The sequence below is a fragment of the Hyperolius riggenbachi genome, chromosome 7, assembly GCF_040937935.1.
Source record: "Hyperolius riggenbachi isolate aHypRig1 chromosome 7, aHypRig1.pri, whole genome shotgun sequence".
Lineage (NCBI taxonomy): Eukaryota > Metazoa > Chordata > Amphibia > Anura > Hyperoliidae > Hyperolius > Hyperolius riggenbachi.
Window position 1 is genome coordinate 9,682,218 of NC_090652.1, and position 16,748 is coordinate 9,698,965.

A 16,748-nucleotide genomic window follows, 5' to 3' on the forward strand; every position below is an offset into this window, starting at 1 on the left:
CAGAATCCCTTTCCGACTGGCCATGTGGTCAGCTAAGCAGATCGGACATTCTGCTGGTAACATACAGGTTAGCATGTACCCACAATTCCACCTGCCTTTTCTGGAGGGCAAAAAAAGGAAGCCGACTGCCCCATCTACAGCCTCCTGAAGCACAGAAGTATATGTATATGTCACGTATACTAGTACACATCCCATTTTGATTTGGAAATGTTACTAATTCCATATAGTATGAGGTACACCAGATTCTGATTCTGATGAACACATTGCACAGGCAAGCTCTCACACTACATGAAGATGGTGAAGTTGGTCAGCGATTGACCTATAACAATTGGATGTGTGTACGCACTTCAAGTCTAGTCTGTTGCACACCTTTCATGCCCTCTAAAAACCAGCACCAGTCGAATAGCCTCTGGAACATTTATCCCAGCAGCAAAGTCTGTTCAGAAGAGAGCAGGCGTGGGTTCCGAGCGGCGCATGCACAGCAAAAGGAAGCGTTTCTCCAGAAGACCTTTCTGTCAGTTTAGAACCGCTCATTGCCGCTGGGGAAACTTCCAGAAGGCAGGGGACAAAAGAACAGCGGGGTACGGGAGAGAAGAAAAACGAGCAGCAACTTCCCCACCCCCTCAATACATCATCATACTGTTTGTCAGACAAAATATATATCACAGGCTATGTATAAATACAAGGTGATATCACAAAGGAAGTAAGGAGAGAGACAGACGCCGACCGTTAAAGAAAGATGGACCGATAGGACAACGAGCAGTATGATGCTTCTCAGCATAAGGTAATCTAGCCCTCCATGGGCTTCAAGGGAACCTAAAGTGAGAGGTATACGGAGGCTGCCATATTCCTTTCCTGTTAAACAATACCAGTCGCCAGGCAGTCCTGCTGATGTCTGGCTGCAGTAGTGTCTGAATCTCACCCCTGAAACAAGCATGCAGCTAATCCAGTCACACTTCAGTCAGAAACATCTTATCTGCATCCTTGTTCAGGGGCTACGGCTAAAAGCATTAAGTGGAATACCCCCCCCCCCCCCCCCACAAAACCGCAGAAGATTATCGAGGTATACGCGGCGAAGAAAGACGGGATTATGGTTCCTTGGCTGTATCTTCTATATTACTATACAGAATACTATATATGAACTTCTATTCTTCTTCTACCATGGGAACTGCAGTTGCAAATGCTTCAATGCGCAAAATCTACAGGTGGGTAAGAGCTTTAAAGAGGACAGTCGTGAAAATCTTAAAATTTAAAACCTACAAATAAGAAGTACATTTCTCCCAGAGTATATTACTTCTCTCCTATGTTGCTGTCACTTACAGTAGGGAGTAGAAATCAGACATTACCTACAGGTTTTGGGCTAGTCTATCTCTTCACGGGGGATTCTCAGCATGCTCTTCAGTGTTCTCCCCAGGGTCTTTTAGCCGGGCGCTCCACTCGGCTAGTTTTGGTGACCACCCGGCTGTTATCGGCTCACCTCCTCCTAGGTTGTAAGCAGAGTTGTGCACAGAAGCACCACCCCTGCATTCTCTCATCTCGTCCCACCCGGTTACTTTTTCATGCCACCCAGCTGGAAAACAATTCTGGGAAGAACACTGGTCTTTATTCATTATAACGACAGTCTCTGAAAAAGATTAATACAAAGATGCTGGCCAGCCTCCCTGCTCGCTGCACACTATTTTGGCAGTTGGACGGAGCAACTGCCATTCACTAAGTGGTTTTAAAAAAAGAAAACCCTGATAACCCCCCTATAAGAAAATGGGCTAGTCCAAAACCTGTTGGTTCTGTCAGATTTCTACTACCCACTGTAAGTGACAGCAACATAGGTGAAAAGTAATTTCATTTACTCTGGGAGAAATGTACTTATTTGGATGGGTTTTACATTTTAAGATTTTTCGCAACAGTTCCTCTTTAAGAGAATCAGCAGAGCAGCCAGGCAATCTGTATTGTCTATAAAGGAAGTATGTCAGCCTCCATATCCCTCACCTCGGGTTCCCTTGAAGCAGCTGTGAGTTAGGGAGGTGTTGGTTCACCCTCAGGACAGCGCAGCAGAGAAGACATTACACCGCAGCAGTCTGGAAGGTGCCAGATGTCCCCGCTGTACACAGAGCATGTGCGCCTCTGCTCAGTGTTCAGCGTGTCTGGCTCGGCCTGTGCTGGATCAGGGGTGACAGAACCACCTCTGCAGGGGCCTGCTGGTGACAAGCAGAGGAAGGCCAGCGGACAGCCCAGAGGCTCCAGTATACAGTCCAGAGGAAGATCTGCCACAGTGATGCTGAACAGTAGCAGCATTCTCTGATCAGAAGCACAGAGCGGGGGAATAGGGAGGATCGTTCTGCCTGCATTATGGGAAATGAACAATATGTTGGCTCTTTATAAACCAATAATAACAGAACGCCATTAAACTTTTACCTGTCAGTTTATAAAGACGAGATGTAGTGAAAGCACGAGTACAATATTCCTTTATAAATGATGTCATCGGTGTTTGCCAATTCTAAAATCTTTCCTCTCCCTGAATTACATTCTGACATTTAATCACAGGAGGAGACATCTTTAGTCCTGTCAGGTGCAGGCCTATGGAATGTTTGTTTACTTAGAGTTCCAAAGTCAGTGAAAATAATGGCCGATCTCCCAAAATGCTCTGGAAGGAGAACTCTTCATAGCTGACTAGCCTAGGCCGTGACATCATTTGGAAGGCGGAGCTACATACCAATATACAGCAATATATAGATATAGGAAGTGTTTTTGAAGCTGAAACCAGGAAAATTACCGTAAAACTGTGTATCCTGAATAATTTACTGCATTCTACTGTACATCACTACAGGGCCTCTTTACTGCATTCTACTATACATCACTACAGGGCCTCTTTACTGCATTCTGCTATATGCCAGTACAGGGCCTCTTTACTGCATTCTCCTATATGTCAGTACAGGGCCTCTTTACTGCATTCTGCTATATGTCACTACAGGGCCTCTTTACTGCATTCTACTATACATCACTACAGGGCCTCTTTACTGCATTCTGCTATATGTCACTACAGGGCCTCTTTACTGCATTCTGCTATGTGTCACTACAGGGCCTCTTTACTGCATTCTGCTATATGTCATTACAGGGCCTCTTTACTGCATTCTGCTATATGTCACTACAGGGCCTCTTTACTGCATTCTACTATACATCACTACAGGGCCTCTTTACTGCATTCTACTATACATCACTACAGGGCCTCTTTACTGCATTCTGCTATATGTCACTACAGGGCCTCTTTACTGCACTCTGCTACATGTCACTACAGGGCCTCTTTACTGCATTCTGCTATATGTCACTACAGGGCCTCTTTACTGCATTCTGCTATATGTCACTACAGGGCCTCTTTACTGCATTCTACTATATGTCACTACAGGGCCTCTTTACTGCATTCTACTATACATCACTACAGGGCCTCTTTACTGAATTCTGCTATATGCCACTACAGGGCCTCTTTACTGCACTCTGCTACATGTCACTACAGGGCCTCTTTACTGCATTCTGCTATATGTCACTACTAGACGGCTGCATCGGCAGGAGAGGGCCCCGACGGAGCGCAGCACAGGGCCCCGGAGTGCAGCGGGTATTTCGTGAAATGTACACAACAAGCAGGCTGGAGACACTGGACACAGCCGGTTCTCTTAGGCTAGGATTGATCCCCTCGGCCCCCATCGCTATCCGCTTTATCTGGCTGATCAGGAAATACCATGCAGGACCCAGAGTTGCGTTTCGCTTGCCTGAACGGACGGACTGATGTGAGCGGATCCCTTTGCTTTGCACGGCGTCCGTTTGCACGTGTTCCGCTGGAAGGTTTTATAGTCAGTGTGAGAGGAGCCTTATTCTCATGCACACCCCGGCATTGTCGGTGGGTCAGTCACACAGCGCTCGGCTCAGTAGGACTTGCCTATATAAGGGCTGAGCGATGGGAGGAAGAGAAGTAAACAGTTTATGCAGACAGGTCCTGACACTGAGTAGTAAAGCGTATGAGAGATACCATTGTTAGTATCTCGGGAAACGCTCAGCGGATGGAGGACTGCAGGCCTGACAGCGACAGCTCATGGGAATAGCGCTGCAGACCGTTACATGGCGACAGGCGAGAGAAATGGTCGCACATGGGACTGATTTATCAACACCGCCATACAAGGAAGATAAAAAGACCCGGTAGTATTATTATTTAGTATTTATATAGCACAGACTACTTCCGCGGCCCTGTACAGAGTATATTGTCTTGTCACTTAAAGAGGAACTCCAGCAAAAATAGTGTAATAAAAAATGTGCTTAATTTTCACAATTATGTATAAATGATTTAATCAGTGTTTGCTTATTGTAAAATCTTTCCTCTCCCTGATGTACATTCAGACATTTATCACATGGTGACATTTTTACTGCTGGCAGGTGAAGTCAGTGGAAGGAGATGCTGCTTGCTTTTGGAAACAACTGTTAACAACCATTTCCCACAATGCAACGAGGTTCACAGACAGAAAACTGCCAGCACCGTGGTCCTGACATTGGGATGTAGAAGAAAACCGGAGTACTCGGAGGAAACCCACAAAGACACAGGGAGAACATACAAACTCCTTGCAGACAATTCCCTGGCTGGGATTCAAACAGGGGACTCAGCACTGCAAGACAAGAGCACTAACCACTAGCAGGCGGTAAATTATTCAGGATGCCCACTTTTACGGTAATATTCCTGGTTTCAGCATCAGAAACATTTCCTATATCTATGGTATGCTGTATATTGGTATGCAGCTCCGCCCTGCCAGTGATTCTTAGCCTAAGCTGTTTAGCTATGCAGAATTCTAGTCCCCAGAGCATTCTGGGAGGCCAAGCATTTTTACTGGCTTCAGAATTCTCAAAAAACCAACATTCCGCAGAGATCACCTGCAAGTACGCTACTTAAAGTGGACCTGAACTCTTGCACAGGACAGAAGGAAAACACTGAGAAAAGCACCCTGTACGTAGTTGGAGAGTTTAGCCTGTCTAATTCCCCCTCATCTGTGTCTAATCACAAGTTGTAATTTGATCCCTCCCGTGTCACATGACTGCCTATGGCAGAGATGGCAGATAAGCCCATGTGAAAGCACAGGCTATAAACAATATGTCTGCTTCCATGAATCAGGAAGTAGAAACTGTGCAGATTTTTTTAAAGATTTGTATCAGCTGTAACAAAGACATTTTTTTCTGTAAAGGTTATTCTGCTGTTGCGTATCTTTCAGAGCAGAGAGGAGTTCTGAGTTCAGGTCCACTTTAAAAGCTATGGTAGACAACAGTCAACCAAGAAACTAGTGTGTGTGTACAGGAAACTCCGACAATACGCTGGATCTTTCAAGACAAGGATGCCCTAGCAACTCCCTCCCCCCCCCCCCCCCCCCCATTGGCATGGTTCCCCTCACCCCACCTGCCGGAGGCCATTCTAGCGTGTGCCATCCCTCTTCCCGGCTCCATAGCCACAGATGGCTCGTTAGCCTGTGGGCCGGGAATGTGTCTCTACAGCTTTCTGCGCCAAAACCATGCAGGCCAAGGTCCCCGTGTGTTTGTACATAGTGTAATGACAGGTACATACATCCAATTTTGATTGGCCAATTTACCGCTGCCATGTAGTATGAAAACTTACCTACAGAATCTGCTCATATAGTCCGTGTTCTCCCCAGAACTTTTTTCCAGCCGGGTGGCATGAAAAAGTAGCCGGGTGGGGCAAGATGAGAGAATGCAACGGCGGAGTTTCTCTGCGCAACTCTGTTTACAGCATAGGAGGTGGTGAGCTGATGACAGCCGGGTGCTCACCAAAACTAGCCGGGCGGACCACCCGGCTAAAAGAGCCTGGGGAGAACAGTGAATTGCATTTAAAAATCTGTTGGCCTCTCACACTACATGAAGGTGCTGATATTGCTGAGAGATTGGCCAGTCATAATTGCGCATGTAAATGTAAGTTTCAGTTCTGCGGCTGGCGTTAGTCATTTCTCAGTACTCATAGATGCACGAGGGTATAATAGGCAGAGTCTGTCGGTCTCCATAAATCTCGTTTCCCGGATGTCACTTATGTCATGTAAAAAAACAGTTTCACTTACCTGGGGCTTCCCCACGCCCCCAGCAGCCGTCCTGTGCCGGTCCTGCACAATCCTCCGTTGTCCTGCAGCGTTGCAGTTTCATTACCGTCAAACTGCTCCTGCACGGCCCGGGCTACGCGTAGCTTTGATAGCGTTCCCGCTGGCCCAGAACGCTATTGCGGGCCGGAACACGAAGAAAGCTTCACGTAGCCCAGGGCGCGAAGGCGAAGTTGATGTTAATGAAACTGCATTGCTGCAGGAGAACGGAGGATCATGCAGGACCGGCACGGAACAGGGCGGCTACTGTGGGATTGGGGAAGGCCCAGGTAATAAACTGTTTTTTGCGAAATTATAGTTCGGCTTTAAAGGACACCTGAAGTGAGAGGTATATGGAGGCAGCCATATTTATTTATTTTTTGTAAACAATACCAGTTAACTGGCAGCCCTGCTGATCTCTCTGGCTGCAGTAGTGTCTGAATCACACACCTGAAACAAACATGCAACTAATATTGTCAGATCTGACAAGGTCAGAAACACCTGATCTGCTACATGCTTGTTCAGGGTCTATGGCTAATAGTATTAGAGGCAGAGGGTCAGCAGGACAGCCAGGAAACTGGTATTGCTTAAAGCGGTATTGTCACCATAAAAATCACATTTCAACAGCAACTGGTCTGAGTGTATTAAGTGATAAAGATGCTAATCCTGCATTCACAACTTTTTCTGCTGTTATGGTTTGTAGTTATCACATACTTTAGGAGCACTGGCCCTAGTGCCAAACAGTGCCAAAGAGTTGAATGCTGGGAGCTCTTTTTATCTATAATATATTCCTCCTCTTCCATTTATTTCCCTGCCTAGCTGCTTATCAGAAACACCCTCTGATCACTTGTGTTTACAAGCAAGGCTGAGGTGACTCAGGGATTGGAGGATAAGACAGTGCAGTTCCTAGTATACGCCTCAGTGGGAGTGTCTGAATACTCTGGGAGGAGGGCAGCTAATGAATACATAATGAGCAAGAGAAGGGAGGGGGGGAAAACAAGAGTCAGGGAGGATATGATGTCAGCATTAGCTTGGCAAGATGGCCACTGCCTAGAATAGGATTTTCTACTTTTCCTTTATCAGTGGCAATAGTAGATGAAGCCGGCACCATCCATACATTTTCAATGCTCTTTTATTGATAGGATGACAGTCCTATCATGATTGGTGAGTTTGAATTAGAAAGTATCATTGGCTGCTTCATAACCATGTATGCTATATAAGTGAACTACATGTTGTTAGTTTGTAACTGACACTTGACATACAGCTTCAGCTTGAGAAAGAGGCGGAGGGCCTTGAAACGTTGCTACTTTTACACTGTAATGTCATCCTATCAATAAAAGAGCATTGAAAATTTATGGATGGTGCCAGCTTCATCTACTATTGCCACTGATATTGACTGGTCCTGAGTGCTGCTGGACCGTGGCCTGGCACGTCATTTGAACAAGCAAAGAGGAGTGCTTCACAAAAGACACAGCAACTACTTTTCCTTTATAAAACTCACAGGAATCATTACGTGGCTAGCACAATACATCTGTTATGTAAGCAGAAGTAGTATTTATCTACTTATATATGTGTTTATATTTCTAGGTTAGAATGGGTGTCGCTTGTTCTTATACATATGGCAGTTTCCATATCCCTCTCATTCAGTTGTCCTTTAATTCATAAATCTGGGCAGGATACAGAAAGGTTTATTAGTGATTTACCCCTCCACGTTAAAAAATGTTTAAAGCAAAAGAAAACATTGTGAAATAGGTCATAAGCACAAGATGTATAAATAGGCCTTAAAGAATACAAGATAAACCTGCCAAGGAACCACTCTATGTACAAGCAGGCCCAGAACGGTCACACAATCAATCAACTGCTGACAACATAATACATGCCAACAAAACAGAATGCAGTAGTACACAGATAACCAGGTGGAATGACAGCAGCTGAGTAGTGCAGTAAATACTGAACGAGTCCGCTCACCCCAGCATCCGAGATTAATAGTCAAGGCAGATGCCGAGACCCGCCCTGCCTCACACGTATGGCAGATTTCATCTGCTTCCTCGGAGGTCATTCGTATGTGTGGGGATCGTCCTAAACGAGTAAACGATGCCAGAAAGTGTGTGGCCTTGTTTACGCAGCTCGGTACCTCACCAAACACAATCCTAGCACGGCAATGGCATGGTTATCACATCAGCTTCTAAGCAAAACTCGAAAGCTTGAGTATTAACCCTTTCAGTAACGTGGAAACCAGTCGTATGTTTTTAGCCATTCATTTTTTGCTGCGTTTAAAGGACCAATTTCACTAATAATTTTAACATTTTAAAATACATGTAAACATACACAAATAAGAAGTACGTTTCTTCTAGCGTAAATTAGCCATAAATTATGTTTCTCCTATGTTGCTGTCACTTACAGTAGGTAGTAGAAATCTGACAGAACCGACAGGTATTGGACTAGTCCATCTCTTCATAGGGGATTCTCACCAAAGACATTCCCTGAAAAGGGTTTATACAATGATGCTGGCCAGCCTACCTGCTCGCTGCACACTTTTTTGGGCAGCTGGACAGAGTGCAACTGCCAGTCACAGAGTGCTTTTGAAAATAAACAAAACCCAAAGAATCACCCATGAGGAGATGGGCTAGTCCACAACCTGTCGGTTCTGTCAGATGTCAACTATCTACTGTAAGAAACAGCAACATAGGAGAAAAGTTATGGCTAATTTTACTCTTGGAGAAACGCACTTCTTAGTATTTGTTTACATGTATTTTAAATTTTACGATTTTCACGATAGTGGTCTTTTAATGCTTTACACCATAAGTGAAATTAGATTTTGCCCCACTTTAAGTGTGTACGTGGTAGACCCGCAAAGACCTGCACCTACCCGGCTGGCTGAATCCAGTGAGGAGAGGGGTGGTACCATAGGTAACCCACATGCCCCCATGAAGCAGGAATTCTGTCCAGCACGTTGCTTCTTTAACCACTTCACTACCCTGGTAATTTTCATTTTCACAGTTCAGCTGAGCTGTGATTACTTTGGCAATAACTTTATCAATAATTATCACAACTAAATGATCAATATATTATTCTTTTCATCACAAATAAGGTTTTTTGAGGCTGATACTTATTAGTAATTACCTTATTTTCTATGCATTTTAAAAGAAAAATAAGGAAAAAAGTGAAAAAAATACACAATTTATCCACTTTCATAGTTTATAGCTTTAACCACCCTGGCGTTCTGATTAAATCGCCAGGGTGGCTGCGGGAGGGTTTTTTTTAAATAAAAAAAAACTATTTCATGCAGCCAACTGAAAGTTGGCTGCATGAAAGCCCACTAGAGGGCGCTCCGGAGGCGATCTTCCGATCGCCACCGGCGCACAGAATAAACAAGGAAGGCCGCAATGAGCGGCCTTCCTTGTTTTGCTTATATCGTCGCCATAGCGACAAGCGGAGTGACGTCATCGACGTCAGCCGACGTCGTGACGTCAGCCGCCTCCGATCCAGCCCTTAGCGCTGGCCGGAACTTTTTGTTCCGGCTACGCTGGGCTCAGGCGGCTGGGGGGACCCTCTTTCGCCGCTGCTCGCGGCGGATCGCCGCAGAGCGGCGGCGATCAGGCAGCACACGCGGCTGGCAAAGTGCCGGCTGCGTGTGCTGCTTTTTATTTCATTAAAATCGGCCCAGCAGGGCCTGAGCGGCAGCCGCTGGCGGTGTTGGACGAGCTGAGCTCGTCCAGACCGCTCAGCTGGTTAATGTAAACAGTTCTATTGTTCATTAAACCCACACATTTTATTTGTCTATCCCTCCTGTTTATTTCAACAGTTAATTTGTTTTTGATAATATATTAGATGTAACAATTATGTAATGTATACAATCTGCTACTGTCTGCTCCTGGAATGTGCATTTTACACTTGTGTACTAATTAACTCTGCTATTGAATTCCCTGGGAGGAGGAGAGGGGTTCGCTGTCATTTTACAACTCTGTAGTGATGTTATCAGGTCAGAGATACATAAACAGTGTTATCTAAGATTTGGTAGGAAGGAGAGTGCAGAGACTTCTCTGTCATATGTCATAGGAACAGCAAGTGGTTAATCCGTTTCCATTCAATGCTATCACTACTTCTGCTCAGTTTCGGGTCGGGGTTAAGCAGCCAAAGCACCTTAAAAATTACAGCTTGAGCCAAGTTTTCCTCTAACTATCCATAAAGCTGCTTTATGCTGCCCCCTGGATTGGACAGTCTGGTTTTAAGCATCATTTGTCACCCCGGCGTATCTATAAAAATACATTATTACATCAGTAGTAAATTGCTCCCTCATTCGCAGCAGCTACCGAGGTGCAGTGCGGATCACCATGGAAACGTGGCACTCCCCCCCCCCCCCCCCCCGATGCCTGGCCGTAATGAGTCTATTCTGCATCATGCTGTCAGCCTAGTCTGAGCTCCTGTTCTAAGAAGAAAAAGCCTTTCGCTGCAGCAGATGGTACCTTAAAGGGAACCTGAAGTGAGAGGGATAAGGAGGCTGACATTTCCTTTTACGCAATACCAGTTGCCTGGCTGTCCTGCTGATCCTCTGCCTTCAAATACTGTTAGCCATAGACCCTGAACAAGCATGCAGATCAGGTGCTCTGACTGAAGTGGGACTCGATTAGCTGCATGCTTGTTTCAGGTGTGTGATTCAGACACTACTGCAGCCGGTATTGTTTAAAAGGAAACATCCATTTACCTCTCAGTTAAAGGGGAATTAAAAAAAAAAAAAAAAAAAAAAAGCTTTATTTTTATAATAATTATGTATATATGATTTAGTCAGTGTTTGCCCATTGTAAAAAGCTTTCCCCTCCCCGATTTACATTCTGGCAATTATCACATGGTGACATTTCTACTGCTGGCAGGTGATGACAGTGGAAGGAGATGCTGTCAGGGCCATGGTCCTGACATCACACAGTGGGAGGGATTTCACCACAATATCAGCCATACAGTGCCCCCTGATGATCCATTTGTGAAAAGTTAAAGATTTCTCATGGGAAAGGGAGTATCAGCTACTGATTGGGATGAAGTTTAATTCTTGGTTATGGTTTCTCTTTAAGGTTCCCTTTAAGGAGCCCGTTAACGGTACAATATCCCAAACGATCAACCGTATAATCAATTGGACCAGGTACCAATATGATGCCGATAGATGACTAACGATCGTTCTATCAATTTTTCTGTCTGGGGTGGTGCACACTAAGAGCTTTTCTGAGCGCTTTGCGATTTTAAAAGCTCTTGCTAATGATATCCTATCTGTTTGGTCTGAATGGATCGAAGTGATTTTGTAAAAAATACCCCACAGCATAATTGTGTTCCTTTCATATAGTTTATAGGGCATTCCTCAAGCCAAATACTTTGTTTTAATACTCTAATTCCCTATAAACTAAACAAGCCACGCCCACAGCTTTTCAAAGAGCCTTGGCACTTAGTCTCAGGAAGCAAGGGCTTATGGGAGCTCAGTCTGGGCAGGAGGAGGAGGTTACTAGTCAGAGATTTCAGAGGCAGAGGGGAAGAAAGGAGTGAAGTTTTCACAGGCTGAGGGCTGGAGATACAGATCAGCTTGCCTGTGTAGTGTGACAAACAGAACATGGCTGCCCTTATTGTATCACAACTTGGAGATACAACATTGCATCTCCAACTTTTGAAGCCATTCGCAGATAGATATGCTGTGTAAACTATCTAAACTTTAGATAAGATATATAGACAAGTTACTTGTTATAGTTAGTTTTTCATCTTGAATCCGCTTTAAAGAGAAACCGTAACCAAGAATTTCACTTCATCCCAATCAGTAGCAGATTTCCCTTTTCCCATGAGAAATCTTTTCCTTTTCAGGGGGCGCTGTATGGCTGATATTGTGGTGAAACCCCTTCCCACACTGTGATGTCAGGACCATGGTCCTGACAGTTTCCTGTCTGTGAACCTCATTGCATTGTGGAAAACAACAGCTGTTTCCAACTGCCGAAAAAGCAAGCAGCATCTCCTTCCACTGACATCACCCACCAGCAGTAAAATTGTCATGTGATAAATGTCAGAATGTATATCAGGGAGAGGAAAGATTTTACAATCAGCAAAAACTGACTAAATCATTTATACATAATTATTGTAAAAATGAAGCACTTAAAGAGACACTGAAGCAAAAAAAAAATTATGATATTATGATTTGTATGTGTAGTACAGCTAAGAAATAAAACATTAACATCAGATACGTCAGTCTGTTTCCAGTACAGAAAGAGTTAAGAAACTCCAGTTATCTCTATGCAAAAAAAGCCATTAAGCTCTACTACTTTCAAAGTCGTGGAGAGGGCTGTTATCTGACTTTTATCATCTCAAGTGTTATTGAACTATTTACTTTTTCTCTTCCAGAGGAGAGGTCATTAGTTCACAGACTGCTCTGAAAGAATTATTTTGAATGCTGAGTGTTGTGTAATGTGCACATATTATAGAATGATGCAATGTTAGAAAAAACACTATATACCTGAAAATAAAAATATGAGAATATTTTCTTTGCTGCTAATCTTCTAGTAATTATTCATAGTACACAACCAATTCACTATATCATATTTTTTTTTTCGCTTCAGTGTCTCTTTAATTACATTATTTTCACTGGAGTTCCTCTTTAAAAAGCTCTTGTCTTGGTATGCACCAGCCCTTCGCCTGATTGAATTGCTTATCATTTTGTTCTCCTTAAGGAGGTGGCGAAGGATCGTTTCCAAGCTAACAGTCACCTCAACATATACACATAAAGCCAGAGTGCGGTATTCCAAACCCGGGCCCCATTATTCCGTATCCCCTGGATGGCGAGGCTCCAGGACATCGCCCGGCATTGCTGGGCCTTCTGTACAGCGCAGTGTTTGCATTATTCCGTATCCCCTGGATGGAGAGGCTCCAGGACATCGCCCAGCATTGCTGGGCCTTCTGTACAGCGCAGTGTTTGCATTATTCCGTATCCCCTGGATGGAGAGACTCCAGGACATCGCCCGGCATTGCTGGGCCTTCTGTACAGCGCAGTGTTTGCATTATTCCGTATCCCCTGGATGGGGGGGCTCCAGGACATCGCCCGGCATTGCTGGGCCTTCTGTACAGCGCAGTGTTTGCATTATTCCGTATCCCCTGGATGGAGAGGCTCCAGGACACCGCTCTCCATTGCTGGGCCTTCTGTACAGCGCAGTGTTTGCATTATTCCGTATCCCCTGGATGGCGAGACTCCAGGACATCGCCCGGCATTGCTGGGCCTTCAGTACAGCGCAGTGTTTGCATTATTCCGTATCCCCTGGAGGGAGAGACTCCAGGACATCGCCTGGCATTGCTGGGCCTTCCGTACAGCGCAGTGTTTGCATTATTCCGTATCCCCTGGATGGCGAGGCTCCAGGGCATCGCTCTGCATTGCTAGGCCTTCCGTACAGCGCAGTGTTTGCATTATTCCGTATCCCCTGGATGGCGAGGCTACAGGACATCGCCCGGCATTGCTGAGCCTTCTGTACAGCGCAGTGTTTGCATTATTCCGTATCCCCTGGATGGAGAGACTCCAGGACATCGCTCTGCATTGCTGGGCCTTCTGTACAGCGCAGTGTTTGCATTATTCCGTATCCCCTGGATAGCGAGGCTCCAGGACATCGCCCGGCATTGCTGGGCCTTCTGTACAGCGCAGTGTTTGCATTATTCCGTATCCCCTGGATGGAGAGACTCCAGGACATCGCTCTGCATTGCTGGGCCTTCTGTACAGCGCAGTGTTTGCATTATTCCGTATCCCCTGGATGGCGAGGCTCCAGGACATCTCCCGGCATTGCTGGGCCTTCTGTACAGCGCAGTGTTTGCATTATTCCGTATCCCCTGGATGGAGAGACTCCAGGACATCGCTCTGCATTGCTAGGCCTTCTGTACAGCGCAGTGTTTGCATTATTCCGTATCCCCTGGATGGCGGGGCTCCAGGACATCGCCCGGCATTGCTGAGACTTCTGTACAGCGCAGTGTTTGCATTATTCCGTATCCCCTGGATGGCGAGGCTCCAGAACATCGCCCGGCATTGCTGAGCCTTCTGTACAGCGCAGTGTTTGCATTATTCCGTATCCCCTGGATGGAGAGACTCCAGGACATCGCCCGGCATTGCTGAGCCTTCTGTACAGCGCAGTGTTTGCATTATTCCGTATCCCCTGGATGGCGAGGCTCCAGGACATCGCCCGGCATTGCTGGGCCTTCTGTACAGCGCAGTGTTTGCATTATTCCGTATCCCCTGGATGGAGAGACTCCAGGACACCGCTCTGCATTGCTGGGCCTTCTGTACAGCGCAGTGTTTGCATTATTCCGTATCCCCTGGATGGCAGGGCTCCAGGACATCGCCCGGCATTGCTGGGCCTTCTGTACAGCGCAGTGTTTGCATTATTCCGTATCCCCTGGATGGCGAGGCTCCAGGACATCGCCCGGCATTGCTGGGCCTTCTGTACAGCGCAGTGTTTGCATTATTCCGTATCCCCTGGATGGCGAGGCTCCAGGACATCGCCCGGCATTGCTGGGCCTTCTGTAGCACAGTGTTTGCATTATTCCGTATCCCCTGGATGGCAGGGCTCCAGGACATCGCCCGGCATTGCTGGGCCTTCTGTACAGCGCAGTGTTTGCATTATTCCGTATCCCCTGGATGACGAGGCTCCAGGACATCGCCCGGCATTGCTGGGCCTTCTGTACAGCGCAGTGTTTGCAGCACCAGCTTTATACGATCTCTCCCGACAGCCATTGAGTCCATTTACAACCCCCCGCCCTTCCCACAAGACCCCCAATACAAATTCCATCACTGAAGTGAAGAGAATTTTCTCCACTTTTACCACCGGGACTAACAGAGGATTAACGATCAAGAAAACAGTTTCAGTGCTTAAAGAGAATCTGTACTGTTAAAATCGCACAAAAGTAAACATACCAGTGCGTTAGGGGACATCTTCTATTCCCCTCTGTCACAATTTCGCTGCTCCCCGCCGCATTAAAAGTAGTCAAAAACAGTTTTAAAAAGTTTGTTTATAAACAAACAAAATGGCCACCAAAACAGGAAGTAGATTGATGTACAATATGTCCACACATAGAAAATACATCCATACACAAGCAGGCTGTATACAGCTTTCCTTTTGAATCTCAAAAGATCATTTGTGTGTTTACCTTCTGTCCCCTTCTTCTCTCATGCACTGAACATTACAGGCTTCCTGCAGACAGCTCTGCATGTGCCTGGGTTTGTAATTCCTCAGTATGTGTCAGCCAGCTACTTTCACAGCCTTACGCTGGGAATACACGATGCGTTTTTGCGTTCGTTTGTGCCGTCGTTTTCGCTTTCGATCGATTCTACTCTCGATTCACTGCTCGATTCTCCTCTCGATTCCTTATCTTTTCTTATCAATTACATTCACTTGAATGAGGAGAATCGAAACGAAAGTAGAATCGACCAGATCCAACAGGTTGGAATTTATCTATCGAACCCATCTATCTAAAGTAAAAACTTAATGTGTATTCCCAGCATAACAGAGGAGGATTTTTATCCAGCTCTCTTCTATCACTGATAAGATAGCAGAGAAGCTGCTAGCTTATGTAAATAAAACACACACTGGAGTGTGCATAGAGGAACAGACCAGCACAGAAGAACTTGGCAGCCTTCCAGACACAGGCCGACAAGTCTGACAGGGGAAGATACATTGATTTATTACAGAGACCGTGATAGTACAAAGTGCTGCAGTGAGCCAGAACACATTAGAATAGGTTTAGGAACTTGTAGGATGGTAGAAAAAACGTTGTAATTTTTGTTACAGAGTCACTTTAAAGTTTAGCTGCAGATAAAAATGGATTTAAGGAACTACGACGACAAGAAAGCAGTAAATTACAGGTAGTCCCCGGTTAAGGTACGAGATAGGGACTGTAGGTTCGTTCTTTACCCGAATCTGTTCTTAAGTTGGAACACTGGGCCATCTCTGTCCCCTGTACCTCCTCTGTGCCCCCGTGCCTCCAGTGTCCCCCTCTGTGTCACCTCTGTCCCCTGTACCTCCTCTGTGCCTCCAGTGTCCCCCTCTGTACCCCAGTGTCCCCCTCTGTCACCTTTGCCCTTTGTACCTGTTTATACAAGCTGAAAGCAATTTTTTCTTTGATTTTTTTTAAAATCAATTTTCTCAAAAACTACAAGTCCAATTTAAAAAATATTTTTCTTTTACTTGTTCCCATGGAAACACAGAATCCACGCCGTTCGTATTGGTGGGTCGCTTGTAAGTCAGGCGTTGGTAAGTCGGGACTACCTGTATTCAGGATACCAACTTTTATGTTGAATATTCTGGTTTCAGCATTAAAAAAACACTCTCTATAGCTACAGGAGACCAGGGTTTGAATCTCAACTCTTCCTGTTTAGTAAGCCAGCACCTATTCAGTAAGGAGACCTTGGGCAAGAATCACTAACACTGCTACTGCCCGTAAAGCAGGTCCTAGCGGCTGCAGCTCTGGCACCGAGTCCCTGAGTCCGCCAGGACGAAAGCGTGATAGAGGTTCTGTGTCTTGTCTTCGAATTCTCCCTCAGAGAATTCTGGGACACCAGTTTCTACTGGCTTTAGAGCTATCAAACTAATGTTCGGCAGAGATGGGGGGGGGGAAGCTCCGGGACCTATCAAAGCTTCC

The 16,748-nt window shown here is 45.7% G+C and overlaps 1 protein-coding gene across 8 annotated transcripts in view; it reads right to left on the reverse strand.

The window, feature by feature from the left end:
* The window catches only part of MPRIP (myosin phosphatase Rho interacting protein), a 266,132-nt gene that overhangs the window by 207,728 nt on the left and 41,656 nt on the right, over positions 1–16,748 (reverse strand). The window lies entirely within an intron of this gene.